This window comes from Odocoileus virginianus, chromosome 10, assembly GCF_023699985.2.
Source record: "Odocoileus virginianus isolate 20LAN1187 ecotype Illinois chromosome 10, Ovbor_1.2, whole genome shotgun sequence".
In the NCBI taxonomy this organism is placed as follows: Eukaryota; Metazoa; Chordata; class Mammalia; order Artiodactyla; family Cervidae; genus Odocoileus; species Odocoileus virginianus.
Genome location: NC_069683.1, coordinates 34,776,191 through 34,793,003, shown reverse-complemented (window position 1 = coordinate 34,793,003; position 16,813 = coordinate 34,776,191). Strand labels below are relative to the sequence as shown.

The 16,813-nt window shown below is 43.0% G+C and overlaps 1 long non-coding RNA gene across 1 annotated transcript; it reads right to left on the bottom strand.

The window, feature by feature from the left end:
* Window positions 1-4,273: 4,273 nt before the first annotated feature.
* LOC139037018 (uncharacterized) lies at window positions 4,274-8,692 on the bottom strand. Its single transcript, XR_011489796.1, has 2 exons — window positions 8,634-8,692; window positions 4,274-4,381 (listed from the first exon to the last, which is right to left on the bottom strand). It is a non-coding gene; the product is annotated as an uncharacterized lncRNA (long non-coding RNA).
* Window positions 8,693-16,813: the final 8,121 nt, after the last annotated feature.

Genomic DNA, 16,813 nt, shown 5'->3' with positions numbered 1-16,813 from the left:
TCATCTGCATCCCAGACGTCTGCATTCCCAGAGGAAAAAGCTACCCCCCTTTTTCTCACGCTGCAAGGCATCACGGACCTTGTTTCTGTCCCACACCTATACCACTTTCCTCTCTACAGGTTAGCTTTTTCTGCTTCTCAGACATGCAGCTGAAAAAGGCTACCTCTTACCTGCCTCCGTGCCAGTAACCAAATGAGGCAAGCTCTGGTAAGTGCCAGTTCTAAATGCCCACAGACAGAATCCAGTTGGCCCAATCTGGGTCAGGTATCCACCCTGATCAAATTATCTGTGACTGGTAGGGGGAGCTGGGAGCAGGAGGACAGGTCAGGCCCAGCTCTGTGAAATGGAGAACCATTCCCAGGAGAAGGAAGATTATGGAATGGGTGGGGAAAGCATCCCTCAGATTGCCGCAAACTCCAAGTCAGAGATGTTTCAGAATTTGGAATATTTTTTTCTTTTTGGAACTTTCTGGAGTCTGCTTTTACTGAAGTATAGTTTACCTATAGTGTTAGCCTCCAGTGTATAGCAAAGTAAATCAGTTATACATACATACATATATTCTCTTTCATATTCTTTTCCATTATGGTTTATTACAGGATGTTGAATATATTTCCCTGTGCTATACAGTAGGATGTTGCTATTTATTTTATATATAGTATTTTGCATTTGTTAATCTCAAACTCCTAATTTACCCCTGCCCCCCTTTCCCCTGTAGTAACCATAAGTTTGTTTTCTATGAGTCTGATTCTATTTCATAAATAAGTTCATTTATATCATTTTAGATTCTACATATAGGTGATAACATAATATTTGTCTTTCTCTGTCTGACATTTCATTTAATATGATACTCTCTAGGTCCATCTATGTTACTGCAAATGACATTATTTCATCTTTTTACAGCTAAGTAGTATTCCATTGTAAATATATTCCATGTCTTCTTTATCCTTTCATCTGTCAATGGACATTTAACTTGCTTCCACGTCTTGGCTATTGTGAATAGCACTGCTATGAACATTGGGGTGCATGTATCTTTTCAAATTAGAGTTCCCTCCAGATACACACCCAGAAATGGGATTGTTGGATCATATGGCAATTCTATTTTTAGTTTTTTAAAGAACCTCCATCCTGTTTTCCATAGTGGCTGTGCCAATTTACATTTCCCAAAATTTGGAATTTTTATATTCTAGTACAGTCATGTACCTCATATAACATCACAACCCCAACAGAGTCTAAAGCAGCTTCCCATAATCAAACACATTGAACACATTTTTAGAATGAAAACACATTTTTAGAATGAAAACATGAATATTCATACAAAATAGGAAATAGGATTATACATAGTCTCACGTGAGTTCCAGTTTGCCTCCAAAGAAATTACAGAAGTACTTTTGGTTTTCAGATCATCTGAATTTCAAAACTACAGATGAGAGGTTTAGACTACACTACTCTGGGCTTGCAGAGCCGAGGACAGACCACTGCCTCCTACAGGTTCTCTAGGACCTTACTCCTCCAAGTTTGATCTCTGGACCAGCAGCAGCAATGTCACCTGTGATATTGGGAACTTGTTAGAAGTGCTGAATCTGAAGTCCCATCCTAGTTCTACTGAATCAGAATTTGCATTTAAAAAATGTACATAGTGGGACTTCCCTGGAAGTCCAATTGTTAATAAAGACTTTACCTTCCAATGCAGGAATGCAGGTTTGATCCCTGATCAGAGAGCTAGGATCCCACATAACTTGCATTCAAAAAACAAAAACATAAAACAGAAGCAGTGATGTAACAAACTCAATAAGGACTTTAAAAATGGTCCACTTCAAAAGAAAAAAAATTTTTTAATTTTAAATAGAAAGATCATAGTGTCATAGTCCATTCAGACTGTTATAATAAAGTACCATAGACTGAGTGGCTTATAAACAACAGAAATTCATTACTCAGAGATTTGGAGGCCGGGAAGTCCAAGTCAAGGTACTAGCAGATTTGTTGTCTGGTGGAGCCTTCTTCCTGGTTCCTAGACAGTTGTCTTTGTGCTGTATCCTGACACTAGAAGGGGTTAGGGAACTCTACTATAATCTCTTCTATGGGGGCATTAACTCCATTCATGAGGGCGTCACACTCAAGGCCTAAGCAACTCTGAAGGTCACCTAATATCATCATCTCGGGGTTAAGATTTCAACATAGGAATTTTAAGGGAACACTAAGATTCAGTCCATTGCACTCTAGTGCTTCGTATGCATATTGAAGTTTGAGAAACACTGCTCCAAGTGACCCTGGACATACTTTTTTTTTATCTCACCTCCCTGGTTTTCAGATTTCTTGCTCCCTAACCCAATCTGTCATGATGTGGCGGTGGGTGCGTGTTCAGTCATCTCCGACTCTTTACAACCCTATGAACTGTAACCTGCCAGGCTCCTCTGTCCATGGGATCTCCCAAGCAAGAACACTGCAGTGGGTTGCCATTTCCTTCTCCAGGGGATCTTCCTGACCAAGGGATCAAACCCACATAACCCCCATCTCCTGCATTGCAGGCAGAGTCTTTACCACTGAGCCGCCTGGGAAGCCCTACCCTACCCTTCATGATGAATGAGTGAGTAAGTGATAGTTGCTTAGTCATGTGCGACTCTTTGTGACCCCATGGACTAGAGCCCGCCAGACTCCTTTGTCCATAGAATTCTCCAACCCCCGACCCCTCTTTAAACTTTCTTTGAGGTAAGAGAGGTCATTTTAAATGACATCCAATCATAACTTACCATAACTCTAAAAGAAGCACACATCAGCAAATAAAGATGATTGCTAAATAAAAAAGATTTTAGCAAAAAAAAAAAAAAAAAGAATTCTCCAACCCCTCATGATGCATCCAAAGTAAATCTTCAGTTATGTCATTTCCTAGTTCACAGCAAAACAAAATAAAATAAATACATGTTGTTAAAAATTTTAATGCTCCCAATTCCCTACCATAGAGATTCTTTTTTTTTCTTTTCTTTTTTTCTACAACTAAGATTCTTAATATCTGTATCTTCTAAAATTATCCATAAATTTTTGACTGTACATTTATTTTACTAGGGAGTAGATCCATGGTTTGCATTAGTTTTTCAAAGGGGTTTGTGACCCCATAAAGGGTAAGGATTAATCTTCTGGTAATTCTGATTTATTTATAGTTTCCCATGCTTTGTGTGTGTGTGTGTGTTTATAACATTTCCTCTGCTGAGATTTCTTTTATAAATGCTCTGGATTGAATGTCTACCATGTGCTAGGTGCTAGAAATACCACAGCAAATAAGCCAAGAGGGTTCCTCTCACCACTTGGCATCTGGCTTTTGCTCATCCTTCAAGGCTTAGCTCAGCCTCATCTCCTCCAGGAAGACTGAGATATGCCCTTCATTTTTGACCCCTTGACACTTTGTACTTATCTCTGACATTTAAAGGAAAGGTATCTGTTTGTGTCGTCTTCCACACTATTAGAAATACGTAGGCTCAAGCTAACTTTGTATAATACAACTCCTGTTTACAGTAAGTGTTCAATAAACATTTATTGTAATGAAAAAAAAAAAGTTCAAGATTGATTCTTTTTTCTCTGTAATGAAACAAGTGGTCTATTCCCTATCGATTTTACAAAACTATTGGAAAAGTCACATCAGGCTAGAAACTATTTATAAGACTCTATTCAGAATCAAGGTGAATTTCACAGTTAATTGATCCTTCTATGAATCTCTGAGATCAAAGTCAACAGAAAAACAACGCTAAGGATGGGGCTTCCCTGGAAGCTCAGTGGCAAAGAATCTACCTGCCAAACCAAGGAGAAGAGTGTGATCCCTGGTCTGGGAAGATTCCCAAAACTAAACCCCTGCACAATTACTGAGCCTGTGCTTTAAAAGCTGGGAGGCACAACTACGAAAGCCGACGTGCCTTAGAGCTGGTGCTCCACAACAAGAGAAGTCACCACAATGAGAAGCCTGCGCACCGCAGCTGGAGAGAAGCCCCTGATCTTTGCAGCTAGAGAAAAGCCCATGCAGCAACAAAGACTCGGCACAGCCAAAATAAATAAATAATTTTTTTAATGCTAAGGATGATGGTGCTGTGAAAAAAGTGTGAATGGCTACTAAAGGATCCTTGGGACCTGGTGTTGAAAAAGGTCCCATATTTCAACATGACACAGATCCCAGAGTGAAGTCTGGGACCCTACACAGTGTGCCCCTCCAGTTCTGTGGAGCCAGACCTTTGGGGGCAAGACTTCTGCTTCCTTCTTACTTCTCACCTGTTCCAGAAGCTTCATCCTCCACAGCTTCTTTAAAGGTATGGCACAGTCATCCTTAAACTGGAATCAAGATGCTTTTCTCATTTGCATTTCCTTGTTCTCCGTCTCTCCCCAAGAGACTTGTTCATTGCTGCAGGGAGAATGAAGATTGTTGTACTGAAATACAAAAAGACAGACTCCCAAATGGGTTGATGAAATCATGCAATAGTCATAGCTGTAGGAACAACAATAACAAAAAAAGTTGCCAAAGCTAAGCTATTTGATAGAAAAAGAGAAGAGAAATTGTTGAAATTCAAAGGGCAAACTGTTAAGGGAATAAGGCATGGCGTTTGTCTGCTAACGAAAAAAATATGAGCCTGCTACTAAAATTGTTAACCAAATGTAATCAAGCCTTTAAAGTTAATTTCCAGCTTATAGGGAAAAAACTATATTTAAAAAAAAGTCTAATGACACCACAAGGAAATGATTAGGCAAATCAGAAGATGAGACATTTTACATGACAAATCAAATACCAATGTAATTTAAAAGAAAAAAGTAAGGGGATTGTTTTAGAAAAAGATTAAAAACCATAATGAAAAATAATGCAATGCATTTACTCTGATTGGATCCTGGTTCTAAAGTATCCATTTTAAAAATTCATATTGGGAGAATTTGAATATGTAATTTAAATTAGATGATATTAGCAAATTATTATTCATTTTCTTAGGTATGATAATGGAATCATTATATAGAAGAATAACCTTCTTAGGAGATGCATACTGAATACTGAGGTACTTAGGAGTGAAGAGTTTACAACTTAAAGTGCTTCATATATAAAACCTTCTATTTAAAGTAAATATGGCAAAATGTTAATAAAAGTTTAATCAAGACATTGTACATGCAATGTCATGGTTCTGTTCTTCTTCCTTATGCTTGAAAATTTCTGGAACAGACAGTTGAAAAAATAGCTTGAAAAGAAAACAGACGAAGACCAAGACCATCCAGCCCCAAGAGGTGGAATTGGAATTGCTCTTGGGGTACAGGGGTAGCACCAGAATGGAAGCCAGTGGAGCCTCCAAGACTGGAGGGGCCACTGGAAGGTAAGAGTCACATCACCTGGGCCCAAGTGAGCACTGTCAGTGGCGAGGTCGCATGCCACATGCTCAGCCAATGACCAGAATTCAGCCAACATTGCTGCCTATGCCAATGAGCCCCTTTCACTGCACTTGTTGTCCCCAAGGGAGGGCATCCCCCTAGGAGTTGCCTCTGTGTGGCTCTTCAAGGTCCAACAGGGACAATGCCCACCCATGCCTTGGTATTTTCTTAGCCCAAGAGACCTATTTAATGAGAAAGATCCTACTTTCAGTGGCTCAGGACACTTATAAACCCCACTGAGGGGAGGATGGGGATTTAAAACATCCTGGCCTCCAGTGCCTGTGCTTGGGTAGAACTGACTAGAACCATTTCTCAATTTCTTCTGCGATCAGGAGTTGTTAAAAACCTGCCAACATGACATGTAGAAATCCCCAAACACATTCCTGAAAAAAAAAAAAAAAACACCTTGTCACTTCTGAGCAAACACCCTCCAGATCCCAGCAGTCCAAGAAAATGATAAATGGGACCTTGGAAGAAGCAGAAACTACTGATGGTACAGCCATCAGCAGAGGATGATCTGACAAACTTCCACACAGAAAAACTATATTCCATAGGTTTCAAGACTCTTTTGCCTCCTACTTTCTCAGTGTCTTTTTGTTTTCTGAAAATGTGACTAATTCCAAAAATCAGGCTATAATAATGATGATTTCAGCTGTTCTCAAAGTCCCTGTTTCATAAATGAGCCGAAAGTTAAGAGGTGTTGTCAGTCCGTAATTTAAAACAAACATTTAAATTAGATGAGATTGTTAAATTGGTAATCTGTTGGAATAAACCACATCATCATTGTGCTATTAACAAATCAAAACATATGTAACCCAAAGTCTCACCAGCCAGGAGGTACACGTAGGGTTGCACTTGTGTTAATATCTGAATCCCAATGGCCTGAACCCCTAGCCAGTCAGTCAAGAATTGCAATGTCTTACTCAGACGGTAAAGAATCTGCCTGCAATGCAGGAGACCTGGGTTCGATCCCTGGGTTAGGAAGATCCCCTGGAAAAGGGCATGGCAACCCACTCCAGTATTCTTGCCTGGAGAATCCCATGGAGAGGAGCCTGGCAGGCTACAGTCCATAGTGTCGCAAAAAGCTGGACACGACTGAGCAACTAAGCACAGCACGGCACAAAGTTCTCTCCAGAACTTTCCAGAGTCTCTAATGGGGCTGGCATATGAACATGAATCAGCTTGGCCTCCCCAGGCTGCAGCCTCTGTTCATGAAAAACACAGCTGCTAATGTGCCCTCCACCAGACCTGACCTCTGGGGTTCCTGCCCCCATCCCATCGTCACAGATTTAGCCCACTGTCACTGCGCCGACTCTGCCAGCCTGGATGGAGACCCTATCTCTGAGCCCAGATTGCTGAAGCATTGATGCCCATGAGGTGCTTCTGTGTTGTCCATAAGGAAGAAAATGGCCCCCTTCATCCTGCTGTAACTCTCCCCAGAAGGTTTGCTTTCGGTCCCAAAGCATTACAGAGTTTAATTAAATGGGCCTTCTGATTTTCACATCTCTCTGCACCTCCCAGGGTACTCAGGAGTCTCCCAAGCTGTTCCCCTCAGTTGCTCAGGCCCCACTGTTGGATCTGGCTCACCATGCCAGCCTGTGTTCTTCCCTTTCAGCAAATTCTCCCTGGAGGGGAGAAACCTTTCTGAAACGTGGCTTCAGTCAGAACCCCGCAAATGATCAGCTGTGACACCGTGTGCCTGAAGCCCTTTAGTGAGCATGGGTTAAGTGTTCTTTCTCAGGAGTTCTTCCCTTCCCAGATGAATCATCTGATACAAATTAACACTCGGGAGGAAGGGTGTTGCCCAGAAACACATGCCAGGTGTTGCCCTCGCACTCAGCCCCACCCCAGTTGAGACTCAGGTACAGATGCGGGTTCAGTTGCTCAGTAGTACCCAACTCTCTTGCCATCCCATGGACTGTAGCCCGCCATGCTCCTCTGTCCATGGGATTTCCCAGGCAAGATCACTAGAGCGGGTTTCCATTTCCTACTCCAGGGAATCTTCCCACCCCAGGGACTGAACCCAAGTTTCCTGCATTGGCAGGTGGATTGGATTCTTTACCACTGAGCCCCTGGGAAGCCCCCATACACAATGCATTTTATTCCCTGTTTAAGAAAGTAACTTCACAGCTACAAAACAAGCAAACAAATTAAGTACATATGTCCATTTACAATGGTTTCTGGGAGAAAACAAAATTTTTCTCTTGCTTAAAATTTTATCTCTCTATACATTAAAGAAACAGACATGGATGAACCTGGAGGACATTGTGCTAAATGAAGGAAGTCAGACACAAAAGGACAAATACTGTGTGAGTCCCTGGAGTAGTCAAACTCATAGAGACAGAAAGTTGAATGGTGGTTGCCAGGGGCTAGGGAAGGGAGATAGGAGGTGTTGCTTAACAAGAACAGAGTTTCAGTTTGGGAAGATGAAAGATGTTCTGAAGGCAGAGGATGACACAACAGTATGAACATACTTAACGCCACTGAACTCTACAGCTAAAAATGGTTAGAATGGTAAGTTGATGTTACATCTATTTCACCACAACACAAATAGAAGAACTCATAGATCACTCTTAAAACAAAAATGATCCAAAAACATCATAAAGGAGGGTAAGAGGCTGGTCCAGCCTCGGGAGACCAAAGTAAAGCGATTTGCCTGAGATGCTGAGGACTAAAGAGAAGAGAAACTCTTTTTTTTTTTTTTAACATGGTGTAAAGTAATAATTATTGCTGTCAGGAATGTAGCATTTTAGTTTTCCAAGCACTTCCAGGAGTGATCTAACTTGCTGTCATAACAAGCTGGGAGGTAAAAGGCGAAGAGTGGGGGTTCAGACTCCAGGGCTACAGAGACGGGGAATTGGTCCTGCCTGATGGATGCACACAGCTTCCTGGCGGAACTGACACCTCACATTGCCAACAAGGGAACTGAAGCTCAGGGAGGCAGGCTGACTTGCCCCAAATCCCAGTGATGGGCACTCAGAGCAGACTTGTGACTGAAGCCTCTTGACTCACTCCATAGTGCTCTTTCTGCAACCAAGTGTGAATTAAAACAGAATGCCAGTGAGAAAGTCAAACATAACTCCTGACTGCATCAAAGAATGAAAGAATCCTGACTCTGCGTTAAAACCCAAAAGACAAAAGGAGATAACTGGGGGATATATTTTAAGCTTTATCCAATCTTCCCACCCTGCCTCCGAGTAGGAAAGTGGGTAAAAACAGAATCTGGGGTGAGAAGTCATCTGACTCACCCATGATGTGGTGGAGAAGAATCTGTAAGCAAACACCCTGCGTTTATTTCCAGCTCTGCCTCTCCTTCTGCCAGCCTTGGCAGCTGGCCCACTGCATTTGCTCCAGGGGCCCTCCTTCAGAGACGTGGTCAGAGCCCTATTTTAAGACAACAGAAGTAGCCTAAAACCTGTGGCCTTTCAGCTAGAATTTAAAAGGACATGAATTATTGCCATTTGCACAACACGGATAGACCTAGAGGGTATAATATTGAGTGAAGTGTCAGACAGAGAAAGACAAATATTATATGATATCACCTACGTGTGAAATCTAAAAAGTAATACAAATGTTTTTATTTACAAAACAGAAACAGATTCACAGACAAAGAATACAAACTTATGGTTACCAAAGGGAAAACAGGGGTGGAGGAAGAGGGATAAAATAGGAGTACAAGACTAACAGATACATACAACCATATGTGATATAGATGGACAACAAAGATTTACTCTATAGCACAGGAAACTATATGCATTATCTTGTAATAACATAATGTAAAAGAATCTGAATATATATCTGTATATATGTAAGCTAAATCATTTTGTTGTGCACCCGAAACTAACACAATATTGTAAATTGACTACATTGTTGCTGGTTAGTCACTAAGTCATGTCCCACTCTTTTGTGACCCCATGGACTGTAGCCCACCAGACTCCTCTGTCCATAGGATTTCCCAAACAAGAATACTGGAGTGGGTTGCCATTTCCTTCTCCAGGGGATCTTCCTGACCCAAGGATTGAACCCGTGTAACCCTTGTCTCCTGCATTGCGGGCAGATTCTTTATCTCTGAACCGCCTGGGAAATCAACTATACTTCAGTTTTTAAAACAAAAGAACTAAAAAGGGACAGACCCAAGCAGAGGATGGGTTAAGCCATCTGGCTGTCATGGTATGCTAAGGGTTAAGCATCCAGATGTGGGTCTGGGCCTGGCCTGACACAGCGTAGCCTTCTTCACAGCACATCATCCCTGCGTCCTGGCCCGTTCCAGAAAGCGGCCTGGGAAGTTGCCTGCGAGAGAGAGCACATGGTCTCAGAGGTGAACCAGGGACACCCTGTGAGGTGCCAAGGATTTATCTGAGCAGCCAAATGTACACTGACAGGCAGGTCTGTGTGCGCTGGAGAAGCCCGTTCCGCAGCTCAGATGGACGACTCATTGCGGAATTCACCCACAAAGGGAAGTGAGTTAATGACTGGGGCGTTCCGCCTTCTGCCTGGATGCGTCATAAAATTAACTTGTAAAGCCTAGCTCTGAGAATGCTCTTGCTCACCCAAACGTGGTTCTGTGAGGCTTCAGGACATTTCCAAGAGGGAACGCTCACAGGGGAGAAAGTTCTTAGGCTCTCTGCTAGGAACAGGACCAGTGACCCAAGCCCGGCAGCTGGTCCAGGCATGCTCAGATTCGCTGACAAGCAGCCCCAAGCTGCCCACCGCAGCATCTGCTCCACGTCTGGGACTCGTGACTCATCACACGCTCTTGCAGCCCTACATTCTCATGCGGGCCTAAGCATGCAGGCCCCAGTGTGCTGAGGGCCCAACCTATCAAGATCACTCCTTATCTCCAGGTTACCTCCCTCTGCCCCAGACCCTCATCCTGGTCCGCCAGCTCCGGGGCCAGGGCAAACTGCCTAGACCATCTCAGACCTAAGCTGAGATCAATATTATAAGAGGCTCCTAGGCTGAGATGGGTTCAAGATGTCCTGCACACTGGTGTCCGTTCTGGCCCTTTAAATTCAGCAGCCCACGCTCCCACCATGCCCAGCTGGCCCACCGTACTCCGGTAGAACAGCAACACCTGTTCTAGGCCAATCCTGTTTACTCTGGACATACTATTTTTGTTCTCACCTCTCTGGCTCTCAGATTCCTGGCTCCCTACCCCAGCTACCACAGCTGCCTCTGGCCCCTTCACTGTGGTGACCCTTCAGATTTCCCTTTTTAGACCACAGCCTCTCACATGTTTCTGACTCAACTTGCTTCTGCGGTACTGGCTTCGCTCTTGGTCTCAGGTGAGCACCCATGAGTCAGCCCCAGCCTCCGGGTACCCCCTCAGCGAGGATGGCTCCTGGGAAAGGCAGAGGGTCAGGACTTGTTCCTAAGGTCCCTGCCTGCTTCCCTGCCCTCGGCCTTTCTTTGCCCTCCAATTCCAGCACTTGGGGGGGCTCCCCAATCATGCCTCTGGCTGCTGGCCCCCACTAAGGTCCCTCACCAGAGATAGCTCTACCCTGAGCTCAGCATCTGATTACATCCTGGCTTTGCTGGGGCTACACCAGGCACCCCAACTCCCCCCCCCCCCACAATCTCACTGAGATCAGAGTAGGGGAGGTTCTTGGCAGGAGTGGGGGTCTGAGAGGAGAGGGAAGCACTGCCTCAAGTGGAGCCCAGATGGGGTGCAGAGACTGGGGAGAGTCTTGCCTCTGTCTCCTCTATCTGGGAACACTTACGTTTACAGACTGAACATTACCCATAGGAGAAGCCTGATGAGGCAGTAGAATGCAAGGCCCTTGCCATCTCAGGCCCTTGCTTCCTACCTTCTAAATTGTGTACCGGGGCTGGGGGAGTGTGTTGTTCCAGATATCTTAGCCTTCTGGTTGTAAGATTCTGGAAGTTAACAATGGCCCCATGTGGTTCATTCCTTTTCCTTGTCTGCCAGATCCCATGCCTGACTTTAGGGACATATCTGACCCTCCAGCCTTTCCGCCAAAGAACAAAGGGGTCCACCCAGTTTCCTCCACTCCCAACCTCTCCATTCCCTCCACTCCAGAAGGTGCAGAAACCAGGGCCAAAACCAGCCCTTGCTCCCCTCCTTCTCCTCTCCAGCCTTCATCATCTTGTTCTCTGGAAGCCCAGGAACCCAAAGACCATCTTCCACTAAAATGTCTGCCAGCCACTCAGTTTTCCTTTCCTTGAGCCCTACAAGTAGCATCTCTCTGCTTCATGAGCACGCACATGGGTGAATGTTGAGGAGCAAGGCTGGTCACCCAGGGTGACCTCAGCTCTGCCACTCTGACACAGTGACATGAGCCCAGACAAGTGATTTAACTTCTCAATGCCCGTTTCCCCATCTCCAAAACTGGGATATGGCTAATAGCCCCTCCCTCACTGCATTGTTAGGAGGATTCTATGAGTTTATTCATGCAAGATTGGTGCCATTTGTGCCATAAAAGTTGATGTTACAAGCTCACATTTATTGATTACTCTATGTCAGGCCTTATTCTAAATACATGATGTTCCAATAATTCATTTTTCCTAAGCAAAATAAAACAAGAATGAAGGATCATTCCATTATCCCTAATGTTTCTTGTGTCCACCAAAGCAGAAGTTGAAATGTACATTCCTGTTTCTCCAAAGAATCAAATTGTCTTTATTTTATAGTGCCCTCTCTACTGGTCTTGGTAAGGTTTATGTGTAATAAATATTCACATCTGGTCAAAAAATAAACTAAGTTGTAAAAGGTTAGCGAATTCTCCCCATCTGAAAAAAAAACCCAATGCTTCCTAGGCCATCTGGAATACCACGACAATATTCCAACTACACAGAGGATATACTACACGAAACACTATTTCAGCCTGTGTGTAAAGACAATAAAAACAAAACACTTAGGGGTCAGAGACTCCCAACGGTGCCCCTCGTATGGATACAAGCCATAGTGTGTCAAAGTCTAGGCACTGTAATCCTGTATGTATCTTTTGATTTAACATTAAATCATAAATAGTTTTCTTGTTGTTTCCCAGGATGGAGGTGGGAAGGGAGCAGGAAGAAAGAGAAAGGAATTAGCATATGCTGTTGAGTATTAGACATGATGCTAACTTCAAGCTGAATCCTTGTCGGGCTGCGATCCAGCCTGTCCGATTTTGTTGTCATTGATGTTGTTTTGGCCGTTTATGAAAACATTCACCAAGCAGTATGCTAGAAGCTTTGTTCACTTGATCTCATTTAATCCTCACAGCCATGCTCTGAGGAAGATACTATTATCCCCATTTTACAAAGGAAGAAGTAGGAACTCAGATTCATCCAAGGTCACACAGCTAACAAATGGGAGAAACTGGGTCCAACCTTACGCTCTGTCTGCTCCATCACACCATGTTCCAGCCCTTCCCCCAGCCCTGAAATTACAGATGGGATTTTCACCCTCTGCCAGGTGAAAGCTAAAGATGCGGGCTTGGGGGGAAGGGTGAGCTACAGGGCTTCTCTGCAGAGGACTGAAACCTTTTGGCCTTCTGCCCACAAACTCTTTCCCTTTTCTTTCTTGCTGATGAAAAGCATGATATTATAGGTGACTTTGTTTTATACGCACACATACACACACACACACACACACACACACACACACACTCCAAGGAGAGTGCTCACTGTATATAGAGGATCAACCACTTATCAAAGATACTGACAAAAGACTTATCAAGTGTCCTTTGAGGCTAAGTACCTCTCAGAACAGGAATTACTGAACCTGAGCACATGGACTAGGGATTGGGCCTATCCTTATGTTACAATAGCTCTCCAATGGAATTACTTGATCTACCCCAACATTTATCAACTTTGCCTGCATTTTAATATCTGAATTAAGTCATCTAACCTCAGAATATATTCATTCTAGCCTTTTTCTCCCCTACCTGGAGGTGGGGAGGGGCTATGTTATTTTTCCTTCATATTTTAGAACACTGTCTCTCCCAAACACATTGAATTCATGAAATTCCAGGTGTTGCTCAATGAGTGATGCCTCTGGGTCACTGATATTCTGGCTGTCATAGTTAGGACTACCTAGGAACAAGCTGCAGCTGGATAGAATTTATGGAAAGAGAGGGGCTAGGACCTGCACAGACCAAGAAGCTCATATTTAGTGAAACAAATGGGTTAAGGAGGCACTGCTTGGGGTGGCAGGGATCATCCAGATGGCTCCATAAGCTGAGTGCTGTGGTATGCTGACCTGTGCACACCATGCAGGCCTCAGGCCTCTTTCAGGTACAAATGATGGAAATCTCACTAGTGGTAGCAGAGGGAATTTATTAACACTTTGCTGAAAATTCTGAGGGTAGTCTTCAAGTGTAACTGGATCCAAGTGCTTAAATGTCACCAGGAATTCATCCCCATCTCTTTGCTCTGCTTTCCTCTCTTCAGAGGGATGACAAGATGACCACCAGTATATCTAGCCTTGTTTTTCACACAGATTGCAGTGGATGAATATGTATTACCCAACTATCCCATTAAAAGGCCCAGGACTGACTCTCCATTGGCCCACATTGGCTTACGTGGTGAACACCTTCAGCTTGATCTTCAAATCCATTCTCCATCCTTCTTCCTGCTCAGTAACTGGGAGACTAGCCTGTATGGATGTTCCAATAGCGCCTTTCTTAGTGTATTGTCCATGGGAAGACCAGCAGAAGGCTAGAGGAAGAGAGAAGAATAAGGTCAGAATGTTCATTTTCCCCCAGATCCTTTTGCAAGGACCAGCATGGGGTGGCTGTATCTCGTGGCCAATAGTCAGAGGTCCTATCCCTGCTCTCTTCATCCATCTTTTCCTCTTTGAGATTAGTAGTGCCTTCTCAGTCTTGCCTGTACAAGCTGTTGGTGGTACCAATGACCAACTGTGAGTAACCCCAGGAACTACATTGCCTCTTAAGGTCTTCCTATACTCTGCTTTACTTCTATGGGAAGATTATTTAAGAGTTTCATCTGTTCCCATGATCCTGACTGATACAGCTAACATACCCATCCCTAAACCAAATTCATGTTTCTCATTGGACAGGCCTGGGTCACATGCCTACCCCCGAATCGAAAGTGTGAAATCAGCTCCCTCTAAACCACAGGTACTGAGAGTGGAAGAGGTGGTCAACTGCCAAAGAACAGACAAAAAAATTTCTGATCAGTGTGTTTAGCAAAGTAGATAAGAAGGAATTTTAATCAATTCTAATCATCAGTAAGTGGTAGACTGCCAAGCATTCTTCAGAAACAGCATTTACCACATAAAAGGATAAGTTTCTTCATTCTTTGCTAAAATAGCAATAAGACTGACTTTAACCCATGGACACTCAATACCTCCAGAAGAACTGGCTGCTCATTTTCTAAGCTCTGGGCCTGTTGACAACTCTCTTCTGAAACAAATTGAAATTTCTATCATCAATTCACTTTGAAATGTCATAAAGCCGCTTAGGCCTCGACTGGCTTAGCAATAAAGCAGGCCCTCCTGGCAGCTGAAATGAGCTGCCCCTGACAGTAGGACAAGGGACAAGGTATTAAACATCGCCAAGAATGGACAATTTGGAAGCCGCCTGGTGGCAGAAATGACAAGGCTAAAATCATAACCACTTTGAAAAAAATGACATCAGTTGAAGGATAAACATAAAATGGGACGATAGCAACCTCATCACAGAACTGTAAGTGCTTTAGAAGAACATTGAAGCTGATGTCCTTATATTTTAGCAGAGAACATTTTTTTTATATTTGGCTAACTCCCATGATAATGACTGGCTTTGCCATGGATGAGTCACCTTGCAGGCAAAACCATGGACCTCTAATCCAGTGAATCTCAGCCCAAAACCATGACTGAGAAAACAAATAGTTTTCTATTAGTACAGACTTTAGTTACCTCATCACCCAAGCCCATGTGGATTTTTGTTTAGTTTTTTAAATTATATTGACATATAGTTGATTTATATTGTTGTGTTAATTTCTGCTATACAGCAAAGTGCTTCAGTTATACATATATATATATATTCTTTTTCACATTCTTTTCCTTTATAGTTTATCACAGAATATTAAATATAGTTCCCTCTGCTATACACCAGGACTTTGTTTTTATCCATTATATATATAATAGCTTGCATCAGCTAATCTCAATCCTTCTTCCCCCACACTTGGCCAGTCGCGAGTCTGTTTTCTATATCTGTGAATCTGTTTCATAAATATATTCATTTGTGTTGTATTTTAGATTCCACATATAAGTGATATCATACGGTATTTCTCTTTCTCTTTCTGACTTACTTCGCTTAGTATGGTGATCTCTAGGTCCATCCATGTTGCTGCAGATGGCATTATTTCATTCCTTTTATGACTGAGTAATATTCCATTGTATATATCTCCTTTATTCAGTCATCTATCAATGGACATTTAGATTGCTTCCATGTCTTGGCTATTGTAAATGGTGTTGCTATGAACACAGGACCAACCCCATGTTTCAGTGGGGTCTCCACTATGCTTTTTTAATTAACAGATTGTCTTTCAATGACTTGCTTAGGATATCTGGCTTTCCCATTGGCTTCCTCCATAATGGCTGAGCTACTGCTCTGGGTGAAGTTCAGGACTGAGGATTCGGCACAAGGAATACAGGCCTTTTGAGACAGCTGTGTGTCTCTCCTAATCCTACTAATAACTCCTTGATATACAATTCTACCATACTACTCTTTATTCACAAAGAAGACACTTGGATATCAACTTGTTGGGAGAAAGAGAGATCTAAAGTAGCCATTTGCTTCAGTGCCTCTAGAGTCTCAAAAATGAAAAAGCTGGGGCCCAGCAAGAGAAGAAATCCAAAGGCTCTAGCCAGTGGAATACTTCAGCCACACCTGGACCCTATGGGTAAAATGGAAAGATTACGAGCATCAGAGACAAACAGTCCAAGTTCAAGTCTTAGTGTATGACCTTGAGCAAGTCACATCTTTATGAGTTTGCATTTCCTTCTCATCTAGTATTATTGCTTCCAAGACACTGATGATATGATAAGCATTAAAAATAAAAAATGATTCTGAGAGGCAGGCATCTCTGATCAGTATTTCCAAGAGCATTCCTGCTTTGAAAGACTCATCTAAGCAAAAGCTATCAATAAGCTCAGAGGGCAGAATAGAGCAGTAGAAGCATGCCAGAAAAGTTTCATCTCACCAGCTGTCTCTGCATGATTCATAGTAGCTCTCTGGAACACTGTATTCAAAAGCACTCTGAGGTCATATCTGGGCTCATATCTGGGTTCAGTGGGAAAGAACTCCCTGATCATTGAGGATCAATGATCCAACGATCTTGTATCAGTGATACAAGAAGAGGGAGGGTCTGTTACCATGTGTGACATCTCTATTGTAGTGACTGAGAAGACTGGGCTTGAAAGTCAAATCTTAGTGGAAGAAATGTGTATGAGTTCTTGCTTCAGTAACAAACAACAAAA